A 17,839-nucleotide genomic window follows, 5' to 3' on the forward strand; every position below is an offset into this window, starting at 1 on the left:
TACAGTGAAAACAAACAGCTAAATTAGGACCAGTCAACTTGTGAGTATCTAGTATGCTCCGGAGTGATAGTGCAGAAGACATGATGAATATAGTAAATCTATAAATGATAAACACATAACAACACTTAGCAAATATTCAATTTTATTTCAAAACACTATATTAATCAGGTCTTTATTCATAAGTGTCTCCCACTAGTTTATCTAATTTATTCAACCCCCTAAGTGAAAATTAAGCATTCATAATGCTAGTGGGAATAGGGATCCTACATTCCATCACACAACCTCAGCTGTGGCACAAAACGTCATGTGATGTTCAATAGGCAGACAACTCTTATCAATTACATCTTATGTTATTCCCTAATATAACTTTAGCCTCTTGAATAATTGAGTCACGGCTGTGGTAAGACAAACTCAATATTCTAAGTCAAGTCTAACCCAACATTTCGTACAATTGAATCAGTCTCCAACGTCCCATGGCTGTGGCACGTAACGACCTTTAGATTCTAATTCAATGTACACATCTCTATATAATAGACAAGTATTTCATATTTCGAAATCAAAGCCCTCGGCTGTAGCACGAAACGACAATGATTCAAAAATAAGAACTACTTTCTACCATGTTGGAAGGCTTTGACCGACACAAGCCCGTTGTGTCATTGGCCAATTACTACTTGATATTATTTAATTTTAGAGGGATTGTATTACGTTACAATCATAATCATATTATAAAGAGATTCTTCCTTTTAAATTAAATATTTCAAATCAATAATCGATAATCAGATGATTCCCAGATCGGGTGGAGCATTGTCAAGAGGCGTCACTTAATAACCCTTTTTTACAGATAGAAATCTGTTGTTGACAGAATCATCCTTTCTCTCAATATTGAAAATTCATATTCAATTACGTGTTTCATAAATACAAGAATCTCATGATCGTATTCATAATATATATATTAAGGTCATGAAACAATTTCACTATACTAGATTGTCTAATAAACGCCTTATGTTAATTAAGTTCACCTAAATCTATCATCGCATGGTAAACATAGGCATATATCTCATATATAAAATTAAATAAACAAGTAAATGTAAAGTGAAATAAAGTAAATGTGTTTAGTTATGGCCCCATCCTATGTGATCTTTATCAAGCTCATGATAAAGATTAAGGTCAATCTAATATGGTGATGGAAATAAATACAACTAGTTATTACATAAGTCTTCTTCTTTGTTTAGACTTCTTGTATACCTCGTTTTCTTCTTTGTATCACCTCCATTGGATAGCCTTCTTGATTCTTCAATTACATTACATGATTGAAAGTAAAACTAATCTAATAAACTTACAAGAATAACTCGAGTTACATTCGAGATTTGTGATTACAAAGATTGACGACATGCAAGTCGTATTTAAAACCAAAACCAAAACCATTACACTAAGGTCGAAAGGCCATAACCATCCACCATGCTCATACAACACATAAAAGCATGTTAAAACACATAATCTGATCTTAACATATCATATTATCCATGATCTAATCATAAAAAAAAAATATGACAAAAATTAGAATCATAATCTGAAAAACAAGAATCACTGTTTACGGGCAGTAAATGACGTCAAACGCCTTACAGACGAGTCGTTGATAGATTTAGCTATCAGTTTTGTTCAGACGCTCGTTTACCTATGAAATAGGGTATTCGTTTGCGTAAATCGGACACCAGACCCAGATTTCAGCAAATCTGCAGCAGCCAATTCAAAATCCATATCTAATATGATTCTCAAAATTAGAACAAACATAAATCATGTATATATCAGTATATATACAGATTACATAATCATCTTATAATTATACAACTCACATGAATATCATATATTCAAAACCATACATATATAAGCATATTATATCAACATCAGATCATGGCGAATCACGTACATGCTCATATATCGAAAACAGTTAAACACATAAATGAATTAAAACTTTTCGCAAGTAACTCTGATGCCATTGAAGGGTTTTTAGCATATAAACACAATGAAAATGTAAATTTAAATCTTAAAAAAAACTGAAACCCTCCACAGGATCCATGCCAAAAATAATATTTAATTCGTAGTTCAGTATGTTTACCTTAAGAAGCTTTACATTAATGGAAAGATGGAGGTCTTTAATAGCGATCCAAGAACCATGAGCGGAGATCCTTAGCAGCTGCTCCTCAAGTGTGAAGCACTCCACCGGTATCCACCAAGAAAATGATGTAATGGAAAAGGAGGAGGTGGAGAGAATTAGGGTTTTGTAAAATTTTTAGGTTGAGGCAAAAATAGGGTTTATAATAGTATATTTATAGGCAAAATTTTCAGCTGAAAATTTTCCCATAAAATATTATTATTATTAACCCTTTATTATTCTCATTAATAATTAAAACACCTTTTAATTATTAATCCTTTTTCTAAACACTTTAGAAATAATTCTCTCTCTTGATTTAATTTCCAAAAATTAAATTCTTAATTAATAATATTAAGAACCTTTTCTTAATTAATTTATAATCAATTAAATCTCATTTAATCAATTAATAAATTTTCCAAATAAATAATTATCAGTCATTATTAATTAATTCCTCCACCATTAAATTATTCTCTTTTATGGTGTGACCCTGTAGGTTCAATATTAAGCCGATAGTAGAAATAAATAATAATAAAACTATTTTATCATTATTTACATAAATTCTCTAATTCATTAAATATGATTAATTGATTAATCATATTTATTCTACATCGTGAGGGATACTTCTCAGCATATCGCGACTATCCGGATAATACGAATTCATTACTTAGAATACCAAGAACCTATTCAGTGAGTAGTTACCGTACAATTAATTCCTTCTACCCTGCAATGTCACGATTAAATATAAGGAATGGAACTTGTGTCAAGCCTATCTTATTTAATCACTTGCTTTCCCATTCACTATGCTTAGTTCTATTTAATATAAATTAGAAACTCCTTTCTAATTTCATTCACTCTGGCCAGAGATTCCTGAACTAACATAAGTGGATCAGCATTGAACATTCTCTTCCTTCACTGGAAGGGGTAGATCCTTTATTGATCATACACTATCTTCGTGTACAAATTCCTATACCCAGTAGAGCCCTTATAATTGTCCCTTGAGACTAAAAACTAAACCAAAGCATAGTTCAGTGTACACAAGATGACTATGATGACCTCAAGTCTAAGGATACTTGTACAACTATCACTATGTAAACAACTGCTGACACGTGAGTGAACTCCATCAGTTGTTAGCTGTGTGAGTCATGTTAAGTGAACTTATTCTATAATAAGCACCTACATACTATCTATAGTGTCACCACACAAATGTCTATGAGAACAAACATCCTTCATAATGAAGCAAGCATAGTATGTACCGATCTTTGCGGATTATTAATTACCAGTTAGTAATCCTACGACCAGGAACTATTTAAGTTTAGAGTTATCATCTTTTAGGTCTCATTATTATGATCTCATCACAATCCATAAAAAGCTTTACTCTAAACTGGGGTATATCTTATTTAAACATTTAAATAGATAGAGCCCGCAATAAAAACAAAAAAAGTCTTTTATTAATATCAATGAAATCAAAACAGATTACATAAAAGTTATTCCTAAATCCTCATACATGATTGGACTTAGGACATATCTCTTTCATTTTATAATTATTTTGGGGTTTTTGAGATTAATTTCACCCGCGCGTTGGTTCGTTTTATTAATAAAAGCGGGTATAAACTGTGTTTCAGAAATTATTGTAAAATTACGAAATTTATGTTTTTATAGACTTCGGGATATTTATAACATTTTAAGACTAATTTTATGATTTTTTTGAATTCATTTTAAGTGCAGCTTGGTTTATTAATTGTAAAATGCGGGTACGAGATATGTTTCAAATATACTTTAAAAAGTATAAAAAAATTACATTTAATAACTTTGACTTATTCGTGGCATTTTAAAATTTATTTGGGACTTTTCGGGATTATCTATTCGCTCGGTTGCTTGTTAAAAATTTTAAAATCGGGACAAGATAGGCTGTCAGAAAAGGGAACGAGATACGTGGAAAAATTTGGTTATGTTACAGATACATGTCAGTAGCAGAATAACAGAAAAAAAAATTAATCAAATCCCCACCCCTGGTTCTTCTCGGTTCCTGCTCTCCTAATTCTCTCCTCTCTCCTTCTCTTATTTCTCCTGCGATTCTCTATATCTCTCTAACTTCTCTCGCCTCCTTGTGTTCTTCCTCTCCCTCTCGGTGATTCTTGCTGCTGGAGTTATGTTGCTTCCGGTTTCTTGTCGCTATTTTCTTCCTTTCGGTGCATCTCTGCCTTGATTCAGTTTTGGTGGCGGTATCTATACACGCACACATGTATGTATGTAGTTCATATTTTATTATATTAATGCTATTTTCTACAAGAAATTTGTTGAGTAAAATTCATGAAAATAAATATAATTGCGTGCAGAAATTATTTAATCGGTAGAATTTAGCGTTGCAAATCCGAATTATTTGTTACCCACGAAATTTTGTCGCCGTCGACGGTGAACTTCGGTGAGTCGACGGTGGACTGTGATGACACGATTCAGAGTCCTAATATTTTAAAATAAATAATTATAAAATACAGAAAATAATTAATAACTGTAATGGAATGGCCGTTTAGGAATTTGTGACTTACAATTATTGTTGTTGTTTCGAATTGGTGGTCGAGGCTTGTAAATTGGATTATGGTGTTTGTGTTGTTGATTTGACGTCAAGTTTTTCGACGGGTAGGCCGATAAACAGAGGAGGCGCTGCCCGAATTTTTGGAAATTAAATTCAAAAATACGGGACATACCCTATAATTATCGGAACGTCGAGCGAGTATAAATAAGTATATACATATATTTTGTGCGGAACTTGATTGTATTTAAAGGTAAATTATTTTGTCAAAACCAATAACCCTAATTTTATAAAATAACTAGTATACGTATTTTTTGGAAATGAACACCGGACCAATTTTCGAGAACGTGAACCCTAAATTGATGCGTGTATTGTAATAATGTATATAAGTACGAGTCGGGATTTGATATCGAAGGGTAGATGTGTTATTGAGGATATGTCAAGCAAACCTAGACATCTAATGTAGGGTATTTCGGCTCTGTAGGTTCTAGTCAAAGGACTCAAGAATTGATATCGAGCTAAGATAACCTAGTAATCAGTCGACGAGCGCAGCGAGGTTCCCAATCGAAGGACCTGAGCATTGAAGTCGGATCCAGGATAGTCAAATAGTAAAGCGATAAAGCCGAGTGTCCCGAATTGGTTCAAGGTCAATCAGAGATAGTTGTAACGCTCTACAAGGCAAGTACCCCTAACCATTCTTTTATGGTTCAGTATATATGAATGAAATATTGTCTTATTTTTGAACACGAACAGAAACGTTTTAAGTTATATATCCCCTGTGTTTGAAAATATTGCCAAATACGTGTTTTTGGGGTAAAGTAACATCTGAAAATACCTATCTCTAAAGTGTGATTAAAAATGGAAAAGAGGTTTTGAATAGTGTGTTGTGACAGAATTGATTTTAACAAGAGATAGGTAAAAGTGATTTTGAAACTGGATAAAATGAATCAGATATTGGATAACGTTGTATAAGTGGCTAATTCGGTTGTGCGCATTACATAACCGATTAGTCCAACATATTAATCAGAGACCTAGCTAGTCTCTGCGGATCCGGTGATTTTATGTGAAAGACCGATCAGCTTTCCTAGACATTTTGTGTGATAGCCCGGCCAACTATCCTAGATAATTTATGTGGAGGCCTGATCAGCCGTCCCTAGATAACATCCAATACATATCTGATTGTGATTTAGTGGTCCCAGTAACGGGACAAATGGTTTTATGGTTCCTGTAATGGAACGGAAGGTTTGAAAATGAAAATAACATGCTAAAATTGAACTCTGGTATTTATGCACTGCAGACGACAGTTGATTTTGTTTTACAGAGCATGCTAGTTTTGATATCCAGTTTATACCTATTTTATATGTTTCTACCAAGTTATGAATTATGTTCCTATAACTGTTTTACTTTAAATCGTTTTACTTGTTATTCATATAATGGTACTGCTGAGCAATTGATTGCTCACCCTTGCAGAATGTTTTATATATGTATTGCAGATGCCTAGGAGATTCTTCCGCGATAGTCAGGGCAGGGTTTCAATTTTCTCCGTGTCAGGCTCCTCTGAGGTAGTTGTGTTGGACCAAAGATGGTCTATTGAGTTGCTGTATTAAGTTAGTTACGTCAGGATGGTTTATTGTAAGTCGGTTTTGTAATAGTTATAAACTAAATCATACTTAAACCTGGAAAAGGTCTTGGTAAAGGGGTCGTGATTATATATAATTAATGATTTGGATTATATTATGTTTATTATTATTGTTGTTGGTGACATCAACTCCTGATCCCGGGGTTGAGGCCGTCACATGGGTGCTATTGTATAAGTCTTTTGTGGACCTCACTCATTGCACGATCAAATAAGCATACTTGTGTTATTTTTTTGTGAATAAAAGTATGAATCCGTATAAAACTCCAATATAAGAATTGAAGTGTTATAAGTTATTTTGAGTCTAGCTTTTTATTTTATTTATAACCTTGCGACTGCCTTGATGAGTAGTGAGTCATGATTATTGATCTAGTTGCGATAGTATATCTGTAAGCATCTTCACACACGCACGTCTCTAGTTTGTAAGTTGATTTGTATGATTTGATTGATCTTTAATCGAGTAATTGCATTTGTTGATATGTTGCTTGTTGATTGGTTGAGTTATTCTATTGGGATCGCTGCATTCACATAGTTGCATTCATGCATTTTTGTTCTTGTTCTTTGAGTCTGTTTATGCTTGAGGACAAGCATCGATTCAAGTTTGGGGGTATGTTGAGTGGCATTTATGACACTTTATTATGCTATAATAAAATTTGAATTGATGCATTTGTACTCAAGTTGTTAAGTGTTTTAATGTGTTTTCTAGTGTTTTTGCATTTCAGGCATTATTCAGGTAATCAGGTGAATTAGCATTATTTTGGTGCTAATTTGGTGTCCAGGTGGTGTTGGAATAAAAATTCGTGGAAAGCCGGCTTGAAGTAGCAAGATTTAAGCATAAATCTGAGTTTTTCCCATAAGGACGGCACGCCCGTGCTGTGATAGCACGCGGCCGCGCCGGGTTCCAAAAATACAGCGTGCCCGCGCTGTCATAGCGCGCGGCCGCGCCGATGCCAAATTCAAGAATCCCGTTTCTAATACAATTCTAAAAGGGAAGGTTTCTAGATTGTTGAGGGCTTCTATATATATTCATATTAGGTCGTTTGAATAAAGAGACGGACCAGAGCGCAAGGAGAAGACAACAAGAGACCTTTAAGCATAATTTAGCAAAGGCGAAGACGATATAGTTTATTCTTTTGAATCTTTGTTTTGAGTTGTAATTTGGATGCTTGTTTCTTGTTTTGTTGAACCTATACTCTTATTTGTACTTGGTTTAAATTATTTGTATAAAGACTATGTTTGCTATATCATGATTTCATCGGATTCCACGTTGATGATGATTCTGATTATAGGCTAATCGTTATCGTGGGGTTCTAGCGGATTTATTTATGGATTTCTTTACTTAAATTTTCTGATGCCTTAGTATGTGGTGATTGTATGATATCCTAGTATTGGTTGTGTGTATTCGTCTTATGAGCGTCACAAACTTATAAGATAGTGTGTTAATTCTTAATGAAGCGAAAGTGAATTTAAGGATTTAGAACTTGCCATGCTAGCATAGGTTCATGTATGTGTCATGCATGATTCGTAGGTAATTTTAACCATCTTACTTGCCCTATGTAGTCAAGATAGATAACTTGTGCTTAAACCGTTATGTTGTCAAATTTTATAGACATATAGGGTCTCAATATAATTGGTGCCTATTCAGCTTCTATCTCCTTTATGGATGTCTGGTAGAATGATACTCGCGCAACGAAAGATGGCGTTTATCAGTATCGTGTTATCTGATCAGTATCATCACCATTGCATGCTAAGGTTAAGAATAATAATGCTATTTAATGAAGTTAGAATCCCATGTTTGTCATATATATTAATTCAGTCAATCTTATTCTCGTAGTTATAATTATTAGTTAATTCTTAGTTATAAACAATCTCAATTTGTTATCGTCTTAGCATTGGATAATAACCATACATTGTTGCTTAGGTGCATAAATTATATAGTTAACCAATACAGTCTCTGTGGGAACAAATTAGAAAAGATTTTATACTATTTGCGAACTCGTATACTTGCGTGTATTATTAGCGCGTGTTTAGCGACTAACAGTGGGTCCTCATTTCCTAACCCCGAGATTGAGGGCGTCACATACAGTAATATTTTAAGCCATGTATAGCAACAATAAAATATTATTGCAATAAACCATATGTAGAAACAAAATATATTTTACTGCAATGCAGTTAAATCATTGCAATAGTTTTGTTTGTCAGCTAAATAGCCATCTTAAGGCAACAATAATTGGTACAATTGCAATGAAATTTAAGATCAAATTAACATATATTGCAACAATTGTGAACAAATTGCAATATTTTATAGCTAATGTAATTGTAAATGGAAACATATTTGAACAAAATTGCAACATTATTTAAAAAAAACAATAGGATCCGAATGTAATTAGACTAAATAAGGCATTTTTATTCCACAAATTCAAACATTAATGTCATTTTATAACCATTAACAACCATTCAATAGCTCTAGTTATTCCAACATTATCATACAAATAATTCGGAAGGTAAGTCAATACAAAATGGAAAATAGCTACACCAAATCAATTAATAAACAAAACTAATAGTGAACTATACTATTTCCATGTCAAATTCATCCGGAGATTTCATATGCAAGAAGGTATGCAAGTTGCTTTGTCTCCTTGTTAAACTGAGTAGGAACAATCTCATGGCGAGGAACATATCCTACAGACACAAACACGAAAAAAATCGCAAGCCTCAACCAGACATATAAGTGTATTACATTGTGTATGAGGTGCTTAATATGAAGAAAATTAGTACATGTACTTTAAACGAATAAGATAAAGAAAGGGTTATTAGAAAAATGACTTACACTGAACCCCTTTGTTTGAAGACCTCAAACATTGCAGTTCCAATCTTTACAAGAGACTCGACCACAGTCACATCAGCTTCTTTACACATCATCCTCGACAAAAGTCATCAGCCTCAAAGTAAACATTTACAACATATATTAATTAGTAATTTGAAGACATTGGTTAAGCCGCCTATCATCCGATCGAGCCAGGTGACTGACCAGTTGTGCAATAACTCCATGTGTTGTTTTTGGTATATTATTGCAGCAGGAAAAATGAAGTTCCTATTAGAATTCTTTGTACTTTCCAGGAACAAAGGCAAATTCGGATATCATAAGAACATCTTAGTATAAAGCTCATAAATCCCAAATTATATACAAAAAAACATAATTTAAATTATAAGAACATAGTATTTAATGAATGTGCTTCCCATCAAAACCTGATAATATTTGCTTACACCAGGTTACTTCTTATCAAAGCTTACATGTCAACAGGGTTATAATAATCATTCAAGCATTACATCTCATTGTGCTACCTGAACACTTTACATTTGATGCTTCATCTCTATATATCAACAAATATATGTGAAATTATATTACAGTTGAGATGTTGGAACACCGAAATAACTTATGGATGCAAAGTAACAGAGACATAGATAAAAAATTTAGAAATATAGCTGCACAAAAATGAATTATTTTATTATTTGGTTCCAGAAACATATAAAATTGGCTCTGCACTTTCTGGGAATATTTCATAAACTTAAACAGTGGTATTGCACCTAAATCTGACACTCTAACATTTAAAAACATGCTTTGTCATGCTACATCCATATATATATGAAGAACGGCTTCAAGCCTGTTGATGAATCAGGTATCTGATGAACAATGGTTCAATGATAAAACATGGTATAGATCTTTGATGTTATAGGGTATTATAGGGTATATAAGTTTTTGTATGCTCAAGTAATTCAGTTTTAGTATTTGGTTTATGGTGTGTATGTACTTGTGGAGTAGTATTGTATTTATATGGTTTAATATCTGGGAAATCAACCATCGGTGGTTTACAAGAAATAAATCTTATAGCTCAAGTTCAATAAAATGATCAGGTTCAAGGTTGAATAGTTTAAAGTGCTTGGAATACAAAACATGACTTATTTTGAATACTAGCAACAGTTTATGAGAAAGTTCAGAAATATTTTCAATATATCTCGAAGAAGATTCAAAGGTACTTGACTTATCACAGATGATTTCCAACTTTACTTGTACTCATCTAACAGTTCTACTCATCAATCACTTTCCTTCTTTTTCTATACCTTGCTTCTATTCATCGATCACTTGCTTTCTTTTTCTACGCTTCAGTTCTATTTACTAATCATTGACTTTCTTTTCTATGCCTCGCTTACTCTTCTAGGCATCACAAGTATCTATCAATATTTAATTTCATATTATTCTAATCGTCACATAGACGTCATAAGCTTTTATATACCCTTCGTTTTACCCAAATCCGATTTACGGATTGAAAGTTACAACAAAATCCGTCAAACAATAACCACAAAGGCATATAACGCATCAATCAGATAGCACGTAGCACATAGAATGCAAGATTCGATCAAAATAATTTTTAAAAGAAGATTCGGGGTTAAAATGTTCGTCCAGGTATTTAATAAGAATTTTGGAACATTTTTCGGAATTAAAACGGGTCTCCGAATCATTTTATAATTAAATAACAGAGTCTGAACACCCGAATCTGACTTTAAAATCATTTAATAATAATTATCGAGCCTTTAAAATAATTTAAATTAATATTTTAAAGCTTGAAACTATTTTTCGGAATTTTTAAATCAAAATAAATAATTAAATCTAATTAAATAATCAATTAAAATTAGTTAATAACTAATTAAATTAATTAATCAATTAATATTTAAAATAATTAATTAATTAAATAATTAATTATCAACTAAAATTAGTTAATTAATTAATATTTATTTTGGAATTAAAAATAATTTTCAGAATAAAAAATATTGATTTTTGGAATTTACAATGAATTTTAGAAATAAAATTGAATTTTCAGATTATTTTTAAATGAAAAATCCCAGAAACAGTTTTATAAGACTGAAATAGAAGTTGGATGGATTAAAACCGGGTTGCAACCAGGTCGGAGGCCGGGTCACCAAGATCACGAAGAACACTCATGAGAATCAAACCTTCATTTCTATATGATATTTAACTCAGAATTCGATATATAATATATCAAATCGATTAGGAAAACGTTATCTATAACATAGTATCATCAAAACACCAGAATCATGAAGTTTAGGATTTCCCGGAAAATTAAAGAATTAATCCGAATTACGAAAAATTATTCGAATTTTGAAGTTGGTTCTGCATCGAATTTGATGAGTGTTTTGGAAAGGTGGTGATGAGAGCTTCGATTTGGTTACAAGAGTGTTTCAAACGGAGTCCAGTAACGCCTCCAAATTTCAGTTTGATTCTCAAGATTACGAAGAAAACGAATAACATTAAAGAACTTAATCCGAAAATCAAACAACCTTTTGAGCATGTTATGGAACTCGAAATTCAACATATTATATATGAAATTGAATGGCAAGAGATGCTCTACGACATATAATCATCAAATCAAACAAACCAAATCGTTTACAAAAATTCATATTTTTACTAAATAATTCGAATTTTTGTAAAAAATCATAGAAAAATACCTATGAAATCTGGAACGTTATGGATGATTAAACTGGATTCTACGCGTCGAGAGCTTTGATTTGACTACTTGTTCGTCAAAATCCGACTTCAGTATCACCTCCAAATCTTGGTTTGATTATGAAGAACGCGAAGAACACTAATCGGTTTCTCTCGATAATTATGAAATTTTACTGTATAAAATTCTTTTCTTTACAAAGTAAAATACAGTAAATGCTATTTATGTTTATAAAATATTAATACCCGTTGGATCATATTGGATCGAAAAATAAGTTACTTAGCCGCTAAGTAACTACAAAAAGATCTAATTTGATACCCATATTGGATAATTATCAAAACTGGGCTCCTTATAAATCACTTAATACGAAAATAATATAATAAAATCCCGTCTTTCGAGAATACGGGGTTTATTGATCTATAAAAATGATTATCGTATCGAAAATCTTACGTCGGGACTCGTACGGGTCAAACCGTACTCCGGATCGAAAAAGTCAAAACACGGAAAATGTCCGGAATAATTAGATTGGTAAGAAGGAGGTTTACGAAGAGTTTCGGGTTCTAAAAACGCAAAAATGGTTGAAGTTGGACGATTCCCGGTTTTGTAAAATAGTTTTATAATTATACAGAAAATTATTAATAACTTTATAAATTCTTAAAAAATCATATAAAAATCTAAAAATTACCAGAAAAATACCATAATTGTATATACTTTATTGTGGACATAGTAAAATTAACATACTCACATTTTATCAGTCATAAACATCTAAATATCCATACCAATCATCAGATAATTCACCAAAAATCGCGTAATAATCACGTAATAATTATTTATTAATAAAAATAATTACACAATATTTCTCGGATATTACATCCTTCCCCCCTTAAGAGGATTATGTCCTCAAAATCACACCAAGGATCAAATAATGACATATTCAAGTATCTCATTTCCATTTTCTCAGGTTGATCCTTCAACCTTACAACTTTTCATATACTTTAACTTGCAACATCAATCATTACTCAACAGCCTCTTGCTGACATCATATTCCATTAGTTGCTCATATAAATCAATTCAAGTCTCCATTTTATATATACAATGGAGCTAAATTACTATTCCAGAGTATACACATATAAACACCCTATGAACCTGCTATACGTGTGGCGGTGAAGCCAACTCACTTACACTTATCCTACCTATTTTATAGTCTCAAAAGGACCAGCATAATGCATACTAATTCCCTTTTCTTTCTAATTCTAGTAATTTGTACTCTTGAATGTTCCAATAGTTAATAGTTGTTGAACCTCATTGCCACATGTTACATTATTCAATTAACCTGGTTTGTAATCGCTTCCAATCACATTCGGGGCTCTTTAATCGTTCCCTTATTCTTCTTGTCCATCTGTGAGTGATATACTGAAACCATGGCGTATTCGATTCCTAACGTTCTCGAAATTACTCCAGAATTAAGAATTAATGAGAAAATCTCGACTGGATATGATTGACACACAAACTTATCATCATACCTTAATTTCCTTGAATCACAATCGAGTATATTTGCCGAGCGAAAATTTGTTACTATTTAGAAGAAAATATACTAACCTGGAGGCATCACCCACATATTCTTACCCATATTATCATTTATTTTGGTTTTAGGGAGTTCTAATATGAAACTGACTACAATTCTCTTCCTTGACGTCTAGTCACATATAACGTTTATTCTTTCTTTATGTCATATTATCATAAAGTCTTCTTTGACATCTATGTCTTGTATCATATTCTGAAGGTAACTTAAATCCCTTGAGTTATCGATGTTTAGCCAAATTTCTATCTTTTAGTTCTGCCTTACTTAATGTTCGTTCATCTAGGAGTGGTATATACTATTTTGGTTTGACATAATTTATCGTATTCTAAATATTTCTGTCAAATCTCAAATCAAATAATATTGATCATTTACAATCAATTCCTGGATCTGATGACGTACCACCATTTCTTCAAGCAGCAACTAACCCACTTATTGGACAAACTATTTATTAATAAAAGAGAATGACTAGGTTTGGGATAACCTATCAATAATGATTCAATTAAAGTTTTCCTCCATTTTCTTTTCATGTATAATCTCTAGATATTTCTTTTAGCCCTCGGTACTTAGTCGTACTCCTGAGATGCATTCTCTATCTCAATTTATAAATGTGTCATCAAATTCTTCACTTTACTTCTGTCCCACATAATACCCATATCTTACCTATATCATGGTATCTTATAAAGTTTCTTTATCATCATTTTGATTCCACTTTCTTCCCTATTTCAGTTCTTCATTCATATAGCTCATTATTTCTTCTCAACATAAGTGAGTCTTCCAATAATATTGTTCGGTTCTTCATCAAATAAACCATTCTTGTGGCTAATTCTGGAACAAAATCTTTCAATTCATATACGTTACTATCATTATTTATTTCTACCATACGTCGGATACTTGTATTTATGAGTTTTCCGGTATTTTGGAGTAATTCTCATTACATCGTCGTTCTATATTGGTATACCTTCAAGTCCTTTAATAAAACCTTATTGCAGATGATAAAATCTCTTTGATTGTCTAATAAAATCCATATTGGTGTAGTTATTAATCTCTTCTGTATTCCACCTCCCTTATTCTTTTCCTTACTTCCTTCTCTTTGCTCTATCTTAAATCTTTAGTTCTTGAAAACATTCTTCTCACTTGTCCATACAAATAACTTTTTATTTCTCTTGTCCATTATAAAGGGCATATTCATCCAAGTAAAGCCTCACACACTTGCAGCAATTTCTGAATTCTACTGGTATCCTTACTTTCTCCAAATTCCGCACTGATTTGATTTCGGATTTGAAAATCATATCAAAATTTGACTTAATCTAATTGGAATTGATTTTCATCTAACTAACCATTAATCGGTAAAATTAACCAATTAACTCACTTAATTGATCAATTGCACTAAGTGATGACTAGCTAAATGAAATTAAAGACCAATTATATATAGTCGGATTGGCTGTAATAAACTCTTTCAAGAACCGAGATCACAATTATTTGGAGTATCAACAGGAATATCAATAACACACGGTAGTATACTTTCTATCTTTAAAAATAGGGTATTTTCTGAAAATTTGGGCAGCATCTCATTTATATTATTGACTACCAGTCGGACTTATGCCGACACCAACAATCAATCAAACAACCAATAATCAACCCACAAGTATACCCATCAACTGCCCCCTTTCTAAACTCACCATTTCACCACCACATATAAAACTAACCAGTACCACCCATATTTTTTTGGTTCAACTTAAGATTATAGCGAACAATTCTTATTATACCATGCCTTTTCTCATTTCTTCTGATTATAACAGAATATCACTAATGAACACAATTAAAAATTATTCTAGAATTCTTCTGGTTCATGTTTCAATTCAAGCTCTCTAATTAACAATTCATCTATCCTTAACCATATACATTTGTTCTTATTAGTTAACTTATTCAACTTCTGATAACCAACACATGGTCTCAACCAACACTATCATAATCTTGTGAAAGAATTCAATTGGTTTTAAAGCATTACTTCTTAAAAAAATTGCAGTTGAATCACCATATCTTCATCTCTACTTATGTCTTTTCATACTGAACCATCTTCACTGGCTCAGTTATGAGCATCAAATTTGCCATAACTCACTTACTTGAGTGGGAAAGCCCAACCATTCCTTGAAGAATGCACTCAAAGTTTATTTCTAACTAGAATTTCTTCTATCTTGAACCTTCATGACAAGTATCTCCCACATGATTGAGGTACGTTTTACCTTCACAATGTATTAATCGATTATCTGGTTATTATTAAGAATTTCTTCATTCGCTTCTTGTAATGTCTGGGAAATTTACGTTTGTATTATATCATATTTATAAAAAATTATATGTGTTAACGTGACATTTATATGGAATTAATTGTCAAACCCTAATTGCTATATGTTACGTGCATTATGTGTCATCCCGGTATTTTTAAGATATTTTTCAGATATTTTATTTTGCATCTATAGCTTCCATTTCAAACGTTTTATGACCCGAATCATGATTTTAAAGCAAGTATTTCAAATAAAACAATGGGTTTTATTTTTCATCAAACGGATTTTAGCATCGCAATATTCTGAACATCTAGGTATTTTATAAATTTTCTCGTTTTGCGAAAAATGACTTTTCCGGGCCCCATTGGGTGTTGAAAACCCTAAAAAATCACATTTTTATTTTTATAAAATTATAGGACTTTCATTTTTACCATTTCTTTATATTTTTGCATTATTCACAATTTTTGGGAAATTTTGGAATATATCCTTAATTTTAATTAGGAGTATTAATTTCACTACTATAAATAGCCTAATTTTTATTTAATTATTATTAATTAAGTAATTAAAAATCTGAAAATTAGAAATTTCTCTCAAGAACCGGGTCGGGTTTTGAATTCGGGTTGAACAATCAAAAACTGATTTTGATCTGGTTTCTGCACCAAATCAAGCAGTTCGAGTACTCAAATCACAGGTTTATTTAATTATTATTTTCTTTCTGTTTCTTCCATCAATTTCAAGTTTTGAGTTGTTATTTTTGATTTTCGATTTCTAGGGTTTATGCCCGATTTGGTACTTTTTAATTCTGGGGTTATTTGTTGCAATTGATGTTATGAATAACTTTGTCTGATGATTTCTAACTAATTTATGCTAATTAATTTTACTGACGATTGCTTGAATTGATAGTTCGATATTTAGGGTTTAAAATCAATTTTGATTTGTACGTTTTTGATTTAGAGAAAGCTGAGGTATATAGGGTGTTAGGGATTTGATTATGTGTTTAACAAGTTTTGATTTAAGCTATTAACATCGAAGTTTCATGTACAAACGAAGAAAATCGATACTTCGCCGAAGATGAAGTCGATTTGATCGGAGAAGGTGACCTGAGGGTTATTCCGTGATATTGTTGCCATAATTAGATTGCCAAAACGATTAGGAATTGTTCCCGGCTTAAAAACGAACCAAACAGTTCCGTTTTTGGCCTAAAAATGGTTGGCCGAAAGTTACTCAGGTGGCCGGATTCTGGGCAAAGTCCGGCGTGTTCTTCGCGACCCGGATTTTGACCCGTTTGACCCGTCCAGTTGACCCGTGTTTGATATGTTTTGTCAGGGATTTCAGTTCTGACAAATATTTTTGGAAATAATTTTTACTTTTTATTTTTATTAATTTTAAAAATCAGTTTTATTTATTTTATAAATTGATCGGAGAAGGTGACCTGAGGGTTATTCTGTGATGTTGTTGCCAGAATTAGATTGCCAAAATGATTAGGAATTGTTTCCAGCTTAAAAACGAACCAAACGGTTCCGTTTTTGGCCTGAAAATGGTTGGCCGGAAGTTACTCAAGTGGCCGGATTCTGGGAAAGTCCGGCGTGTTCTTCGCGACCCGGATTTTGACTCGTGTTTGATCTGTTTTGCCAGGGATTTCAGTTCTGACAAATGTTTTTGGAAATTATTTTTACTTTTTATTTTTATTAATTTTAAAAATCAGTTTTATTTATTTTATAAATTGATTAATTAATTATTTAATTAATTAATTTATATTATAAATAATTCTGAAATATTTTCTAAAAATCAGATTTAATTATTTTCTTAATTAATTATTATTTATTTATTATTTAATAATTATTTAAAAATGATTAATTATTTTGATAATTAATCAAATAATTTTCAATAAATTATAATAAATTCATTTTAATTCCAAAAATTATAGAAAAATCATTTTTAGTTCTGATTTTTCTTCAATAATTATTTAAAAATTATTTTAGCGTTTAAAAATTAGTAATAATTATTTATATTGAATAATAAATTGAATTATTTGTGTTTAATTGATATTAAATAGACAGTTAGTCCGATTCGAGCGAAACGAAAGCCATTTGACTCAGAAAAATGAAATAGTTTCATTAAAAATATATTAAAAC

The 17,839-nt window shown here is 31.7% G+C and overlaps 1 protein-coding gene across 1 annotated transcript in view; it reads left to right on the forward strand.

Annotated features, from left to right (window-relative positions):
- The window catches only part of LOC141674035 (protein neprosin-like), a 95,248-nt gene that overhangs the window by 22,327 nt on the left and 55,082 nt on the right, over nt 1–17,839 (forward strand). The window lies entirely within an intron of this gene.

This window comes from Apium graveolens, chromosome 7 (genome assembly GCF_009905375.1).
Source record: "Apium graveolens cultivar Ventura chromosome 7, ASM990537v1, whole genome shotgun sequence".
Classification (NCBI taxonomy): domain Eukaryota; kingdom Viridiplantae; phylum Streptophyta; class Magnoliopsida; order Apiales; family Apiaceae; genus Apium; species Apium graveolens.